We start from the raw sequence: 15592 nt of genomic DNA on the forward strand, positions 1-15592 counted from the left end.
TGTTAGGCGCCGGGGTCCGCTTGATGGTCTGCGCGGCCCGGCGCCTAGCAACTAGAGATGCCGTGCACGTACAGCCGCCGGCTCCCTAGCAACGCTAGACGCCGGGCACGCTGAGCCGCACGGACCCTAGCAACGGGGACGCCACTGGCGGACCGCGTTCCCCGTTGCTAGGCTTTAGGAAATTAAGATATTCACCTGCTCTCTGGCTGTGCAGCAAGGCAGCTGCACGGCATTTATTCTAATCAGCCATTAGCAGCTGATTGGAGTACTCCTTGTTAAATACACTCCCAGGGCTTCTCTCAGATGACGGTAATAGCTTCCTGCATGCTGCCTTTGTTTGCTGAGAGTCTGTTTCCAGTCCTGCTGTATCCGGTCATTCCAGTCCGCAGAAGTCCGGTATTCGGGAGTTGTCATCTCATCCTAAGAGGTCGTTTGGTTCCCTGGAGTCCTGACTGATCACCGTTTTATATCCAGTGGTGTTCGTGAGTTGCGGCTCTGCCGTGTGTTGCGGCTCAGCCGCTTTACCTTTTATATTTTGTGTTTGGAGCATTTGCGGAGGGTTCCGCTTCCACAAGTCCTCTCTGGTACTCGGCGGTGCCGGGTAGGAGAATTGGACAAGTGGATATTTTGGTTGTCCTTTTTCCTGGCGGTTTCTCCGCACATATTATAGTTTTGAGTTTGCTTATCCCCTGGCCTGGTTGTTTAGTTAGAGGGCCTCTTGTTATCACCCTGTCTCGGGTTTCCCTTTGTCTCTCATTAAGACCGGGGGGCATCGAAGTTGGGCAGACATAATCCGCCCTTCAAACGCGGCTGCCAAGGGCTCAAGAAACCATAGTCTCGCAGGGGATTTCTGACAACACGGGTGAGACAACAGAGTTAGGGCGCTAGGGGCTATTTTCCTGTCCTGTTCCCTTCCCCAGCATTCCGTTCCAGTGCTCCGGTCCTTGCCATAAGATCTTCTCTGACCAGAGTGCTGGAATCATAACACATACTGGACACAGAAGAGGTTTTCTTCCAGTGGAAAGGCTATGGAGATCCAGAGTCTGGTCAAACAAATTCTGAAACCAGCAAGAGTGTTAATCCATCAATGCATTCAGTTGCTGGGGAAGATGGTTGTGGCCTACGAGGCCATTCAGTTTGGCAGGTTCCATGCCAGAGTGTTCCAGTGGGACCTGTTGGACAATTGGTCCGGATCCCACCTACACATGCACCGGAGGATAATCCTGTCTTCCAAGACCAGAATCTCACTCCATTGGTGGCTGCACAGTTCTCACCTCCTAGAGGGGCGATGGTTCGGGATCCAGGACTGGATCCTAGGGACCACAGATGCAACCCTCCGAGGCTGGGGAGCAGTCACACAGGGGGAAAATGTCCAAGGAAGATGGTCAAGTCAGGAAAGTTGTCTCCACATAAATGTTCTGGAGTTAAGGGCCATTTAATAACTGCAGACACAGTACACACTGGGACGGGTGCCCAGCATCCTCAACAGACTAAGAGAAAAGGATTTACCGGTAGGTATTAAAATCCTAGTTTCTCTAACGTCCTAGAGGATGCTGGGGACTCCGTAAGGACCATGGGGATAGACGGGCTCCACAGAGTTCATGATCTTCACTGAGGTAGCGTACAGCACTGCAGCTGTGCGCCATTGCTCCCATACACCTCACATACTCCGGTCACTGTAAGGGTGCAGGGCGCAGAGGGGGCGCCCTGGGCAGCAATATAAACCTCTTTTTGGCAAAAATATAACATATATACAGCTGGGCACTGTATATATGTATGAGCCCCCACCAATTTTACAGTTTAAGCTGGACAGAAGCCCGCCGCTGAGGGGGCGGGGCTTCTCCCTCAGCACTCACCAGCGCCATTTTTTCTCCACAGCACCGCTGAGAGGAAGCTCCCCGGACTCTCCCCTGCTTATACCACGGTAGAGAAGAGGGTTGAAAAGAGAGGGGGGGCACATAATTCGGCGCAAATTACATACAGCAGCGCTACTGGACAAACATTAAGTTACTGTGTTATTCCTGGGTTATATAGCGCTGGGGAGTGTGCTGGCATACTCTCTCTCTGTCTCTCCAAAGGGCCTTGTGGGGAAACTGTCTTCAGAAAAAGTATTCCCTGTGTGTGTGGTGTGTCGGTACACGTGTGTCGACATGTCTGAGGAAGAAGGCTATATTAGAGAGGAGCGGGAGCAAATGAATGTGGTGTCTCCGCTGACACCTGATTGGATGGATATGTGGAATGTTTTTAATGCTAGTGTAAACTCATTGTACAAAAGATTAGACAAGGCTGAAGCTTTGGGACAGTCAGGGACTCAACCCATGCCTGATCCTATGTTGCAGGGACTGTCAGGGTCTCATAAGCGCCCACTATCCCAGATTGTTGACACAGATACCGACACGGATTCTGACTCCAGTGTCGATTACGATGATGCAAAGTTACAGCCAAAATTGGCAAAATCCATTCGATATATGATTATGGCAATAAAAGAAGTTTTGCACATCACAGAGGAACCCCCTGTCCCTGACAAGAGGGTACATATGTACAAGGGAAAGAAGCCTGAGGTAACCTTTGAGGGGGTCACACGAGCTGAACGAGTTATGTGAAAAAGCTTGGGAATCTCCAGATAAAAGACTGCAGATTTCCAAAAGGATTCTTATGGCGTATCCTATTCCATCAACGGATAGGTTACGATGGAAATCCTCCCGTAGGATGGACAAAGCATTAACACGCACAGCTACAGTTGGAAAATCAAATTTTTTACCTTATGTTCCCTCACATCAAATGCAGTCCTTTCAGTCACAAAGAAACAAGAAAGTGCGAGGTGCGTCCTTTCTTGCCAGAGGTAGGGGCAGAGGAATAAAGCTGCACAACACAGCTAGTTCCCAGGAACAGAAGTCCTCCCCGGCCTCTACAAAATCTACCTCATGACGCTGGGGCTCCACTGGCAGAGTCCGGCCCATGTGATGTCATGCAGCTGCTCTGACCACGCCCCCTGTTTCTCCGTTGCCGACCCCATTTTGAAACCGTGCCCCCGCACCGCTCCATCTCCGACTTGGAAATGGAGTGTTGTTGACCCCCCTCCCCCCCCCCCCCCCCTTCACCGATTCACAGGCAGAGGTGATCGCATTATCTGCGGGGTGCCGCAGAAAATGCAGGCGTATGCTCTTAGCAGTTTTTGCAGTTGGATTGCGATCCAACCTGAATCAGGCCCCATTACCTATCACAATGCACTGCGGGTAGTACAAAATGGGGTTAATATAGGAGAAAAAACCCCAGAGCTGTGCTCCTTAACTGTCCCTGGTGGCTAGTGGAGCGGCTGCCCAGTAATCAGTGTCCACGCCAGTGCGCACACGGCCTGCCCCCATCAGCGGCCTCGTGATCCCGGAGGGCGGTGTGTGTGTGACTGACCTTAGGAAGAAACCGGAGCCTCCGCTGCAGTGACCCAGCAACCGGGGCACGGGAGTATACTGCGCCACTGGGAGTGATGGAGATGCAGTAAAGAGGTCTATTAGACCTAGCCTGCTGCAGCCCTTGTAGATTCTTATAAAAAAAAGTTCTTCTTTTCTTGCCAAAATTAATAGCTAAGAATAGGCTGCCTGAGGCAGCCCCCTGTTAAGTGGCCTGCTACTGAAGGCACCAACTACAAACTGAGCTCCCTGTTCATGGAAGCGAGGTTATAGAGGAGGGGGCGCTGAGCATCTTGGGAACAGTCAAAAGCTTTGAGCCTGTTGGTGCCTCAGATCAAGATCCTACTCTGGTGTACATATACAATGTGAATCCTTGTGGAGTCCAGTGTACCCCACAGAAGAAATGAATGCGTCACACCCATTGGCAGCAACATTAGAATAGCTGCTGATGGGCACAATTGAGAAAGGAAGGGGGGAAAACATTTGAATCCAGCACATATATGTAATTTGAATATGTAATTTGTACCTTCCTACTTTAAAATGTAATGGATGAACCTCACCCTGTGAGAACTATCTTCATGATCAAGAGATCTCATATGCAAGATAAGTATGTGTTGGGATAGGGCTGTGGAGGGCGGCTGCTCGGGCACACCCCTGTCAAGTTAAGGAGATTCAACTGAGGAAGCACAAGGGAACTCTCATCTGGGAACAACAACTGCAGGGAGAACACATTTTCAGACGAATGTGGGAGGGCAGAAGGCTGCCTAATACTGAAGCACCCCCAAACAAAAAAACCAAATGCAACAACTACTGCAAGCATTCCTGGGGGAAGGCCTGCAGCAGATGGATTTGCATATAGTGATGTCATCCAAGCAGTGGGCATAGTTGGCTGCAACCCTCGTCTGCATATGAAAAGAGAAAAGGGTCACGCAGGGCATGGCGGCCTTTGTGGGGTTGCGCTTGGATGACCCCTAAATCGCTTTATACACCCCCACCCCCCATCAGTGTGGGCTCATGTTGGCCATGCCCCAGCCCCTGAAGCATTCAAGCTGATTTCTTGCAGCAGCTGGACCCAGAAACAGCTCCAGAGTTGCTCTACAAGACAAGTAAAAGGGTGTGAGCCCTGCAGCACCACCTGTAGTTTGCATACACACATACCGTATATACTCGAGTATAAGCCGACTTTTTCAGCACTTTTTTTTGTGCTGAAAAAGCCACCTCGGCTTATACTCGAGTCAGTGTCAGTGCAGTGTGACAGGCAGAGCAGTGTGAAGGAGGGACACTTAGCGCACAGCGCGCGGCTCTCCTGTGTCCCTCCTGCATCTCCGGCGGCAGCGGTGGGTCTATTAAAGGAAGTACCCGTTCATGACCTCTGATCACGAACCAGCACTTCCTTTAATAGACCCACCGCGGCCGCCGGAGATGCAGGAGGGACACAGGAGAGGCGCGCGCTGTGCGCTCCGTGTCCCTCCTTCAGAAGACAGCACGGGATCGACGGAGGGGTAAGTAACAGGCACTGGGGGAGCATATTTGGCACTTGGGGAGGGGGCATATGTGGCAGCATGAGGGGCATATGTTGCAGCATGAGGGGCATATGTGGCAACATGAGGGGCATATGTGGCAGCATGAGGGGCATATCTGGCAGCATGAGGGCCATATCTGGCAGCATGAGGGCATATCTGGCACTGTGGGGCATATCTGGCAGCATGAGGGCATATCTGGCACCTCTGGCACTGTGGGGCATATTTGGCAGCATGAGGGCATATCTGGCACATCAGGCTCTGTGGGGCATATCTGGCAGTATGAGGGCATATCTGGCACTGTGGGGCATATCTGGCACTATGAGGGCTGTGTACGGCTAGAGCTGCATTTCTCACCCTAGACTTATACTCGAGTAAATAAGTTTTCCCAGGTTTTTGTGGTAGAATTTGGTGCCTCGGCTTATATTCGAGTCGACTTATACTCGAGTATATACGGTATATAGGACAGCATCTCTTATATGCCCCAGGGTCAATAAAATAGTATCCTTATCTAGGGTATCCATCCCCTCAGATAAGGTATCCGTCCATGCCGCTACAGCACTACACACCCAGGCAGACGCAATTGCCGGTCTGAGTAAGGTACCTGAATGTGTATAAATGGACTTCAGGGAAATCTCCTGTTTGCGGTCAGCAGACTCTTTGAGGGTAGCCGTATACTGGGACGGGAGGGCTACCTTCTTGGATAAGCGTGTTAATGCTTTGTCCACCCTAGGGGAGGATTCCCATCGTAACCTATCCATTGATGGGAAAGGATACGCCATAAGAATCCTTTTGGAAATCTGCAGTCTTTTATCTGGAGATTCCCAAGCTTTTTCACATAACTCGTTCAGCTCGTGTGACCCCCTCAAAGGTTACCTCAGGCTTTTTCACCTTGTACATATGTACCCTCTTGTCAGGGACAGGGGGTTCCTCTCTGATGTGCAAAACATCTTTTATTGCCATAATCATATATCGAATGGATTTTGCCAATTTTGGCTGTAACTTTGCATCATCGTAATCGACACTGGAGTCAGAATCCATGTCTGTATCTGTGTCAACAATCTGGGATAGTGGGCGCTTATGAGACCCTGACAGTCCCTGCAACATAGGATCAGGCATGGGTTGAGCCCCTGACTGTCCCAAAGCTTCAGCCTTGTCTAATCTTTTGTGCAATGAGTTTACACTAGCATTTAAAACATTCCACATATCCATCCAATCAGCTGTCGGCGGAGACACCACATTCTTTTGCTCCTGCTCCTCTCTAATATAGCCTTCTTCCTCAGACATGTCGACACACGTGTACCGACACACCACACACACAGGGAATGCTTTTTCTGAAGACAGTTTCCCCACAAGGCCCTTTGGAGAGACAGAGAGAGAGTATGCCAGCACACACCCCAGCGCTATATAACCCAGGAATACACAGTAACTTAATGTTTGCCCAGTAGTACTGCTGTATGTAATTTGCGCCAAATTTTGTGCCCCCCCCCCCCCCCCCCTCTTTTCAACTCTCTTGTCTACCGTGGTATAAGCAGGGGAGAGTCCGGGGAGCTTCCTCTCAGCGGTGCTGTGAAGAAAAAATGGCGCTATTGAGTGCTGAGGGAGAAGCCCCGCACCCTCGGCGGCAGGCTTCTGTCCCGCTTAAACTGTAAAATTGGCGGGGGCTCATACATATATACAGTGCCCCGCTGTATATGTGTTATATTTTTGCCAAAAAGAGGTTTATATTGCTGCCCAGGGTGCCCCCCCCCCCCCCCCCCCCTGCGCCCTGCACCCTTACAGTGACCGGAGTGTGTGAGGTGTATGGGAGCAATGGCGCACAGCTGCAGTGCTGTGCGTTACTTCAGTGAAGATCATGAAGTCTTCTGCCGCCTCTGAAGTCTTCTTTTCTTCTCATACTCACCCGGCTTCTATCTTCCGGCTCTGCAAGGGGGACGGAGGCGCGGCTCTGGGACGGACGGCGAGGGTGAGATCCTGCGTACCAATCCCTCTGGAGCTAATGGTGTCCAGTAGCCTAAGAAGCTGGACATTGCAACTCAGAGAGTAGGGCTGCTTCTCTCCCCTCAGTCCCTCGATGAGGGAGTCTGTTGCCAGCAGTGCTCCCTGAAAATTAAAAACCTAATAAAATACTTTCTGTCAGAAAGCTCAGGAGAGCTCCTGAAAAGCACCCAGTCTCCACTGGGCACAGTATCAAACTGAGGTCTGGAGGAGGGGCATAGAGGGAGGAGCCAGTGCACACCCAGAACTAAAGTCTTTCTTAAAGTACCCATGTCTCCTGCGGAGCCTATCTATCCCCATGGTCCTTACGGAGTCCCCAGCATCCTCTAGGACGTTAGAGAAAATAGGATTTTAATACCTACTGGTAAATCCTTTTCTCTTAGTCCGTAGAGGATGCTGGGCACCCGTCCCAGTGCGTACTGTGTCTGCAGTTATTAAATGGCCCTTAACTCCAGAACATTTATGTGGAGAAAACTTTCCTGACTTGACCATCTTCCTTGGATGTTTTCCCCCTGTGTGACTGCTCCCCAGCCTCGGAGGGTTGCATCCATGGTCCCTAGGATCCAGTCCTGGATCCCGAACCATCGCCCCTCTAGGAGGTGAGAACTGTGCAGCCACCAATGGAGTAAGATTCTGGTCTTGGAAGACAGGATTATCCTCCGGTGCATGTGTAGGTGGGATCCGGACCACTTGTCCAACAGGTCCCACTGGAACACTCTGGCATGGAACCTGCCAAACTGAATGGCCTCGTAGGCCGCAACCATCTTCCCCAGCAACAGAATGCATTGATGGATTAACACTCTTGCTGGTTTCAGAATTTGTTTGACCAGACTCTGGAACTCCATAGCCTTTCCACTGGAAGAAAGCCTCTTCTGTGTCCAGTATGACTCCCAGAAACAACAACCGCATCTTTGGGACCAACTGCGATTTTGGCAAGTTTAGGAGCCAACCATGTTGTTGAAGAACTGTCAGGGAGAGTAGATGTTTTGCACCAACTGGTCCCTGGATCTTGCCTTTATCAGGAGATCATCCAAGTACGGCATAATTGTGACTCCTTGCTTGCGAAGGAGAACCATCATTTCCACCATCACCCTGGTGAAAATCCTCGGAGCCGTGGACAGACCAAACGGCAACGTCTGAAATTGGTAATGACAATCCTGAATTGCAAACCTCAGGTAGCTTGATGCAGTGGCTAAACGGGAACATGTAATTAGGCATCCTTATGTCTACCAAAACCATGAAATCTCCTTCCTCCGGACTGGAGATCCCTACCCTGAGAGATTCCATCTTGAAATTGAATTTCTTTAGGTAGAAATTGAGGGATTTCAGATTTAAGATTGGTCTGACTGAGCCGTCCGGCTTCGGGAGCACGAAGAGGCTTGAATAAAAACCTTCTCCCTGCTGACTAAGGCCGATTTGAACAATCGGTGAGGGGGAACGTCTTGAAACCCCAGTTTGTACCCTTGTGACACTATTTGTAAAACCCACGAGTCCAGGTCCAAATTAATCCAGAACTGACTGAAGTGTTTTAGACGTGCCCCCACTGGTGTGGGCTCCTGCAAGAGAGCCCCAGCGTCATGCAGTGGATTTGGCAGAAGCAGAGGACGATCTCTGCTCCTGCGATCTTGAAGAGGCTACAGACCTCTTCCCTCTTCTCCTTCCTCTACCTGCAAAGAAAGGGGAATCTTAACTTCTTGCATATCTATTGGGACAAAATGACTGCGTTAGACAATGATGCGTCTTCATCCGTTGAGAGGGAACATAGGGCAAGAAGGTTGACTTACCTGCGGGAGCTGCCGAGATCAAATTAACTAGGCCGTTGCCAAACAAGGCTTCACCTTCATAGGGAAGAGACTCCCTTTCTTCTTGGAGTCAGCATCAGCATTCCCTTGGTGAATCCACAATGCCCTCCTATCCGAGACTGCCATGAAATTGGCCCGTGAACTCAAGAGTCCTATATCCCTTGCAGTCGTAAGTATGCTGCAGTGTCCTTGATATGATCCAACGTAAGGAGTATCCCATCTCTCCAAGATATCTATATCGGAAGACAAGGTATTCGACCAATTCTTGAATACTACTACTCACCCATGCGCATGTAATGGCAGGTCTAAGTAATGTACCCGTGGTTACATAACTAGAAATAATGTAGCTTCCTGCATACGATCCGCTGGATTTGTGACAGGGCCCCGTGCAGAACAGGGGGTGACTCCCACTTTATTCTGTCCGCAGCAGGAAATGAATAAACAATCGGAAACCTTTTGGGGATTTGAAACCATCTTGTCGAGCTGGCCCAGACTTTCTCAAACAGAGATGGAGGAACGTTACATCAGCTTTCATTATATATCTATATATACATACATATAGACCCCTTTGTCAGGAACAGCAGGGTCCTCAGTGATGTTAATATGTCCTTAATATCCACAATCATGTACTGAATGCTCTTTGCCAATATTGGATCTAATCAGGAAATATTATGGTCGACATAGGAATCAGTATCCGAGTCAGTATCAGTGTGTAGTAACATTTTTGCGGGCCTGAGGGAAAAGAAGCATAGCCATGAACATCACATCTATTCTCTACGTCTGTGTCTGGGACACAGATTTATCCAACCTCACTCTGATATTATTGAAACTTTCACCCAGTCAGTTATTGGTGGTGCCAACAGGGCCACCATCATACGTCTGCATTCCTAATATAGTTTCCTCTTGGGAAAAACATTCAGCCACCGACATGTTGACACACATGTACCAAGTACCCACAGACACATCGGCTTATGGGGGATAGACCTACAGTAAATCTGTCAGAGGGACAGAGAGGATTTTTTAGCTCACAACCCAGCGCCAAAAGTACACAGTCTGGGAAATAATAAACTCTATAGTGATAGACTTGTAACGCTCTATAGATGTGCTGGTGAGGTGAGGAAAAAGCCCCGCCGCTGTAATGGCACGCTACTGTCCCGCTCAGAAACAAATAATTAATTACGCTGGCGGGGTAAGGACAGTGCCCAGGCACTAATGTCCACTTTTGCCAGCCTTTTGTGAGGAATTTATGCTGCCCAGGGTGCCCCCCCCCACCCACCCACATGCCCTGCACCCTGCAGTGCCTGTGTTTGTGTGGAAGCATGGCGCACAGCATTCCGCTCGCTGCGTGGTACCTCAGAATGCCGTCACTGGAGAAGAAGTCTTCTGTTCTTCTGCTACTCGCCTGTCTTCTGACTTCTGGCTCTGTAAGGGGGTGATTAGAGATGAGCGCCTGAAATTTTTCGGGTTTTGTGTTTTGGTTTTGGGTTCGGTTCCGCGGCCGTGTTTTGGGTTCGAACGCGTTTTGGCAAAACCTCACCGAATTTTTTTTGTCGGATTCGGGTGTGTTTTGGATTCGGGTGTTTTTTTCAAAAAACACTAAAAAACAGCTTAAATCATAGAATTTGGGGGTCATTTTGATCCAAAAGTATTATTAACCTCAAAAACCATAATTTACACTCATTTTCAGTCTATTCTGAATACCTCACACCTCACAATATTATTTTTAGTCCTAAAATTTGCACCGAGGTCGCTGTGTGAGTAAGATAAGTGACCCTAGTGGCCGACACAAACACCGGGCCCATCTAGGAGTGGCACTGCAGTGTCACGCAGGATGTCCCTTCCAAAAAACCCTCCCCAAACAGCACATGACGCAAAGAAAAAAAGAGGCGCAATGAGGTAGCTGTGTGAGTAAGATTAGCGACCCTAGTGGCCGACACAAACACCGGGCCCATCTAGGAGTGGCACTGCAGTGTCACGCAGGATGGCCCTTCCAAAAAACCCTCCCCAAACAGCACATGACGCAAAGAAAAAAAGAGGCGCAATGAGGTAGCTGTGTGAGTAAGATTAGCGACCCTAGTGGCCGACACAAACACCGGGCCCATCTAGGAGTGGCACTGCAGTGTCACGCAGGATGTCCCTTCCAAAAAACCTTTCCCAAACAGCACATGACGCAAAGAAAAAAAGAGGCGCAATGAGGTAGCTGTGTGAGTAAGATTAGCGACCCTAGTGGCCGACACAAACACCGGGCCCATCTAGGAGTGGCACTGCAGTGTCACGCAGGATGGCCCTTCCAAAAAACCCTCCCCAAACAGCACATGACGCAAAGAAAAAAAGAGGCGCAATGAGGTAGCTGTGTGAGTAAGATTAGCGACCCTAGTGGCCGACACAAACACCGGGCCCATCTAGGAGTGGCACTGCAGTGTCACGCAGGATGTCCCTTCCAAAAAACCCTCCCCAAACAGCACATGACGCAAAGAAAAAAAGAGGCGCAATGAGGTAGCTGTGTGAGTAAGATTAGCGACCCTAGTGGCCGACACAAACACCGGGCCCATCTAGGAGTGGCACTGCAGTGTCACGCAGGATGTCCCTTCCAAAAAACCCTCCCCAAACAGCACATGACGCAAAGAAAAAAAGAGGCGCAATGAGGTAGCTGACTGTGTGAGTAAGATTAGCGACCCTAGTGGCCGACACAAACACCGGGCCCATCTAGGAGTGGCACTGCAGTGTCACGCAGGATGTCCCTTCCAAAAAACCCTCCCCAATCAGCACATGATGCAAAGAAAAAGAAAAGAAAAAAGAGGTGCAAGATGGAATTGTCCTTGGGCCCTCCCACCCACCCTTATGTTGTATAAACAAAACAGGACATGCACACTTTAACCAACCCATCATTTCAGTGACAGGGTCTGCCACACGACTGTGACTGATATGACGGGTTGGTTTGGACCCCCCCCAAAAAAGAAGCAATTAATCTCTCCTTGCACAAACTGGCTCTACAGAGGCAAGATGTCCACCTCATCTTCACCCTCCGATATATCACCGTGTACATCCCCCTCCTCACAGATTATCAATTCGTCCCCACTGGAATCCACCATCTCAGCTCCCTGTGTACTTTGTGGAGGCAATTGCTGCTGGTCAATGTCTCCGCGGAGGAATTGATTATAATTCATTTTAATGAACATCATCTTCTCCACATTTTCTGGATGTAACCTCGTACGCCGATTGCTGACAAGGTGAGCGGCGGCACTAAACACTCTTTCGGAGTACACACTTGTGGGAGGGCAACTTAGGTAGAATAAAGCCAGTTTGTGCAAGGGCCTCCAAATTGCCTCTTTTTCCTGCCAGTATAAGTACGGACTGTGTGACGTGCCTACTTGGATGCGGTCACTCATATAATCCTCCACCATTCTATCAATGTTGAGAGAATCATATGCAGTGACAGTAGACGACATGTCCGTAATCGTTGTCAGGTCCTTCAGTCCGGACCAGATGTCAGCATCAGCAGTCGCTCCAGTCTGCCCTGCATCACCGCCAGCGGGTGGGCTCGGAATTCTGAGCCTTTTCCTCGCACCCCCAGTTGTGGGAGAATGTGAAGGAGGAGATGTTGACAGGTCGCGTTCCGCTTGACTTGACAATTTTGTCACCAGCAGGTCTTTCAACCCCAGCAGACCTGTGTCTGCCGGAAAGAGAGATCCAAGGTAGGCTTTAAATCTAGGATCGAGCACGGTGGCCAAAATGTAGTGCTCTGATTTCAACAGATTGACCACCCGTGAATCCTTGTTAAGCGAATTAAGGGCTGCATCCACAAGTCCCACATGCCTAGCGGAATCGCTCCCTTTTAGCTCCTTCTTCAATGCCTCCAGCTTCTTCTGCAAAAGCCTGATGAGGGGAATGACCTGACTCAGGCTGGCAGTGTCTGAACTGACTTCACGTGTGGCAAGTTCAAAGGGCATCAGAACCTTGCACAACGTTGAAATCATTCTCCACTGCACTTGAGACAGGTGCATTCCACCTCCTATATCGTGCTCAATTGTATAGGCTTGAATGGCCTTTTGCTGCTCCTCCAACCTCTGAAGCATATAGAGGGTTGAATTCCACCTCGTTACCACTTCTTGCTTCAGATGATGGCAGGGCAGGTTCAGTAGTTTTTGGTGGTGCTCCAGTCTTCTGTACGTGGTGCCTGTACGCCGAAAGTGTCCCGCAATTTTTCTGGCCACCGACAGCATCTCTTGCACGCCCCTGTCGTTTTTTAAAAAATTCTGCACCACCAAATTCAAGGTATGTGCAAAACATGGGACGTGCTGGAATTTGCCCATATTTAATGCACACACAATATTGCTGGCGTTGTCCGATGCCACAAATCCACAGGAGAGTCCAATTGGGGTAAGCCATTCCGCGATGATCTTCCTCAGTTGCCGTAAGAGGTTTTCAGCTGTGTGCGTATTCTGGAAAGCGGTGATACAAAGCGTAGCCTGCCTAGGAAAGAGTTGGCGTTTGCGAGATGCTGCTACTGGTGCCGCCGCTGCTGTTCTTGCGGCGGGAGTCCATACATCTACCCAGTGGGCTGTCACAGTCATATAGTCCTGACCCTGCCCTGCTCCACTTGTCCACATGTCCGTGGTTAAGTGGACATTGGGTACAACTGCATTTTTTAGGACACTGGTGAGTCTTTTTCTGACGTCCGTGTACATTCTCGGTATCGCCTGCCTAGAGAAGTGGAACCTAGATGGTATTTGGTAACGGGGGCACACTGCCTCAATAAATTGTCTAGTTCCCTGTGAACTAACGGCGGATACCGGACGCACGTCTAACACCAACATAGTTGTCAAGGCCTCAGTTATCCGCTTTGCAGTAGGATGACTGCTGTGATATTTCATCTTCCTCGCAAAGGACTGTTGAACAGTCAATTGCTTACTGGAAGTAGTACAAGTGGGCTTACGACTTCCCCTCTGGGATGACCATCGACTCCCAGCGGCAACAACAGCAGCGCCAGCAGCAGTAGGCGTTACACGCAAGGATGCATCGGAGGAATCCCAGGCAGGAGAGGACTCGTCAGAATTGCCAGTGACATGGCCTGCAGGACTATTGGCATTCCTGGGGAAGGAGGAAATTGACACTGAGGGAGTTGGTGGGGTGGTTTGCGTGAGCTTGGTTACAAGAGGAAGGGATTTACTGGTCAGTGGACTGCTTCCGCTGTCACCCAAAGTTTTTGAACTTGTCACTGACTTATTATGAATGCGCTGCAGGTGACGTATAAGGGAGGATGTTCCGAGGTGGTTAACGTCCTTACCCCTACTTATTACAGCTTGACAAAGGGAACACACGGCTTGACACCTGTTGTCCGCATTTCTGGTGAAATACCTCCACACCGAAGAGCTGATTTTTTTGGTATTTTCACCTGGCATGTCAACGGCCATATTCCTCCCACGGACAACAGGTGTCTCCCCGGGTGCCTGACTTAAACAAACCACCTCACCATCAGAATCCTCCTGGTCAATTTCCTCCCCAGCGCCAGCAACACCCATATCCTCCTCATCCTGGTGTACTTCAACACTGACATCTTCAATCTGACTATCAGGAACTGGACTGCGGGTGCTCCTTCCAGCACTTGCAGGGGGCGTGCAAATGGTGGAAGGCGCATGCTCTTCACGTCCAGTGTTGGGAAGGTCAGGCATCGCAACCGACACAATTGGACTCTCCTTGTGGATTTGGGATTTCGAAGAATGCACAGTTCTTTGCTGTGCTGCTTTTGCCAGCTTGAGTCTTTTCATTTTTCTAGCGAGAGGCTGAGTGCTTCCATCCTCATGTGAAGCTGAACCACTAGCCATGAACATAGGCCAGGGCCTCAGCCATTCCTTGCCACTCCGTGTGGTAAATGGCATATTGGCAAGTTTACGCTTCTCCTCCGACAATTTTATTTTAGGTTTTGGAGTCCTTTTTTTTCTGATATTTGGTGTTTTGGATTTGACATGCTCTGTACTATGACATTGGGCATCGGCCTTGGCAGACGACGTTGCTGGCATTTCATCGTCTCGGCCATGACTAGTGGCAGCAGCTTCAGCACGAGGTGGAAGTGGATCTTGATCTTTCCCTAATTTTGGAACCTCAACATTTTTGTTCTCCATATTTTAATAGGCACAACTAAAAGGCACCTCAGGTAAACAATGGAGATGGATACTAGTATACAATTATGGACTGCCTGCCGACTGCAGACACAGAGGTAGCCACAGCCGTGAACTACCGTACTGTACTGTGTCTGCAGCTAATATAGACTGGTTGATAAAGAGAAGATGTCTATGTAACTATGTATGTATAAAGAAGACTGAAAAAAATCCACGGTTAGGTGGTATACAATTATGGACGGACTGCCTGCCGAGTGCAGACACAGAGGTAGCCACAGCCGTGAACTACCGTACTGTACTGTGTCTGCAGCTAATATAGACTGGTTGATAAAGAGAAGATGTCTATGTAACTATGTATGTATAAAGAAGAATGAAAAAAATCCACGGTTAGGTGGTATTACAATTATGGACGGACTGCCTGCCGAGTGCAGAGACACAGAGGTAGCCACAGCCGTGAACTACCGTACTGTGTCTGCTGCGACTGGATGATAAATGATATAAAAAATATATATATATCACTACTGCAGCCGGACAGGTATATATTATATATTATATAATGACGGACCTGCTGGACACTGTCTGTCAGCAGAATGAGTTTTATTTTTATAGAATAAAAAAAAAAAAACACACAAGTGAAGTCACACGACGAGTGTTTAACTTTTTCAGGCAATCACAATATAAGTATACTACTAACTATACTGGTGGTCAGTGTGGTCAGGTCACTGGTCAGTCACACTGGCAGTGGC

The sequence above is a fragment of the Pseudophryne corroboree genome, unplaced genomic scaffold, assembly GCF_028390025.1.
Source record: "Pseudophryne corroboree isolate aPseCor3 unplaced genomic scaffold, aPseCor3.hap2 scaffold_280, whole genome shotgun sequence".
In the NCBI taxonomy this organism is placed as follows: Eukaryota; Metazoa; Chordata; class Amphibia; order Anura; family Myobatrachidae; genus Pseudophryne; species Pseudophryne corroboree.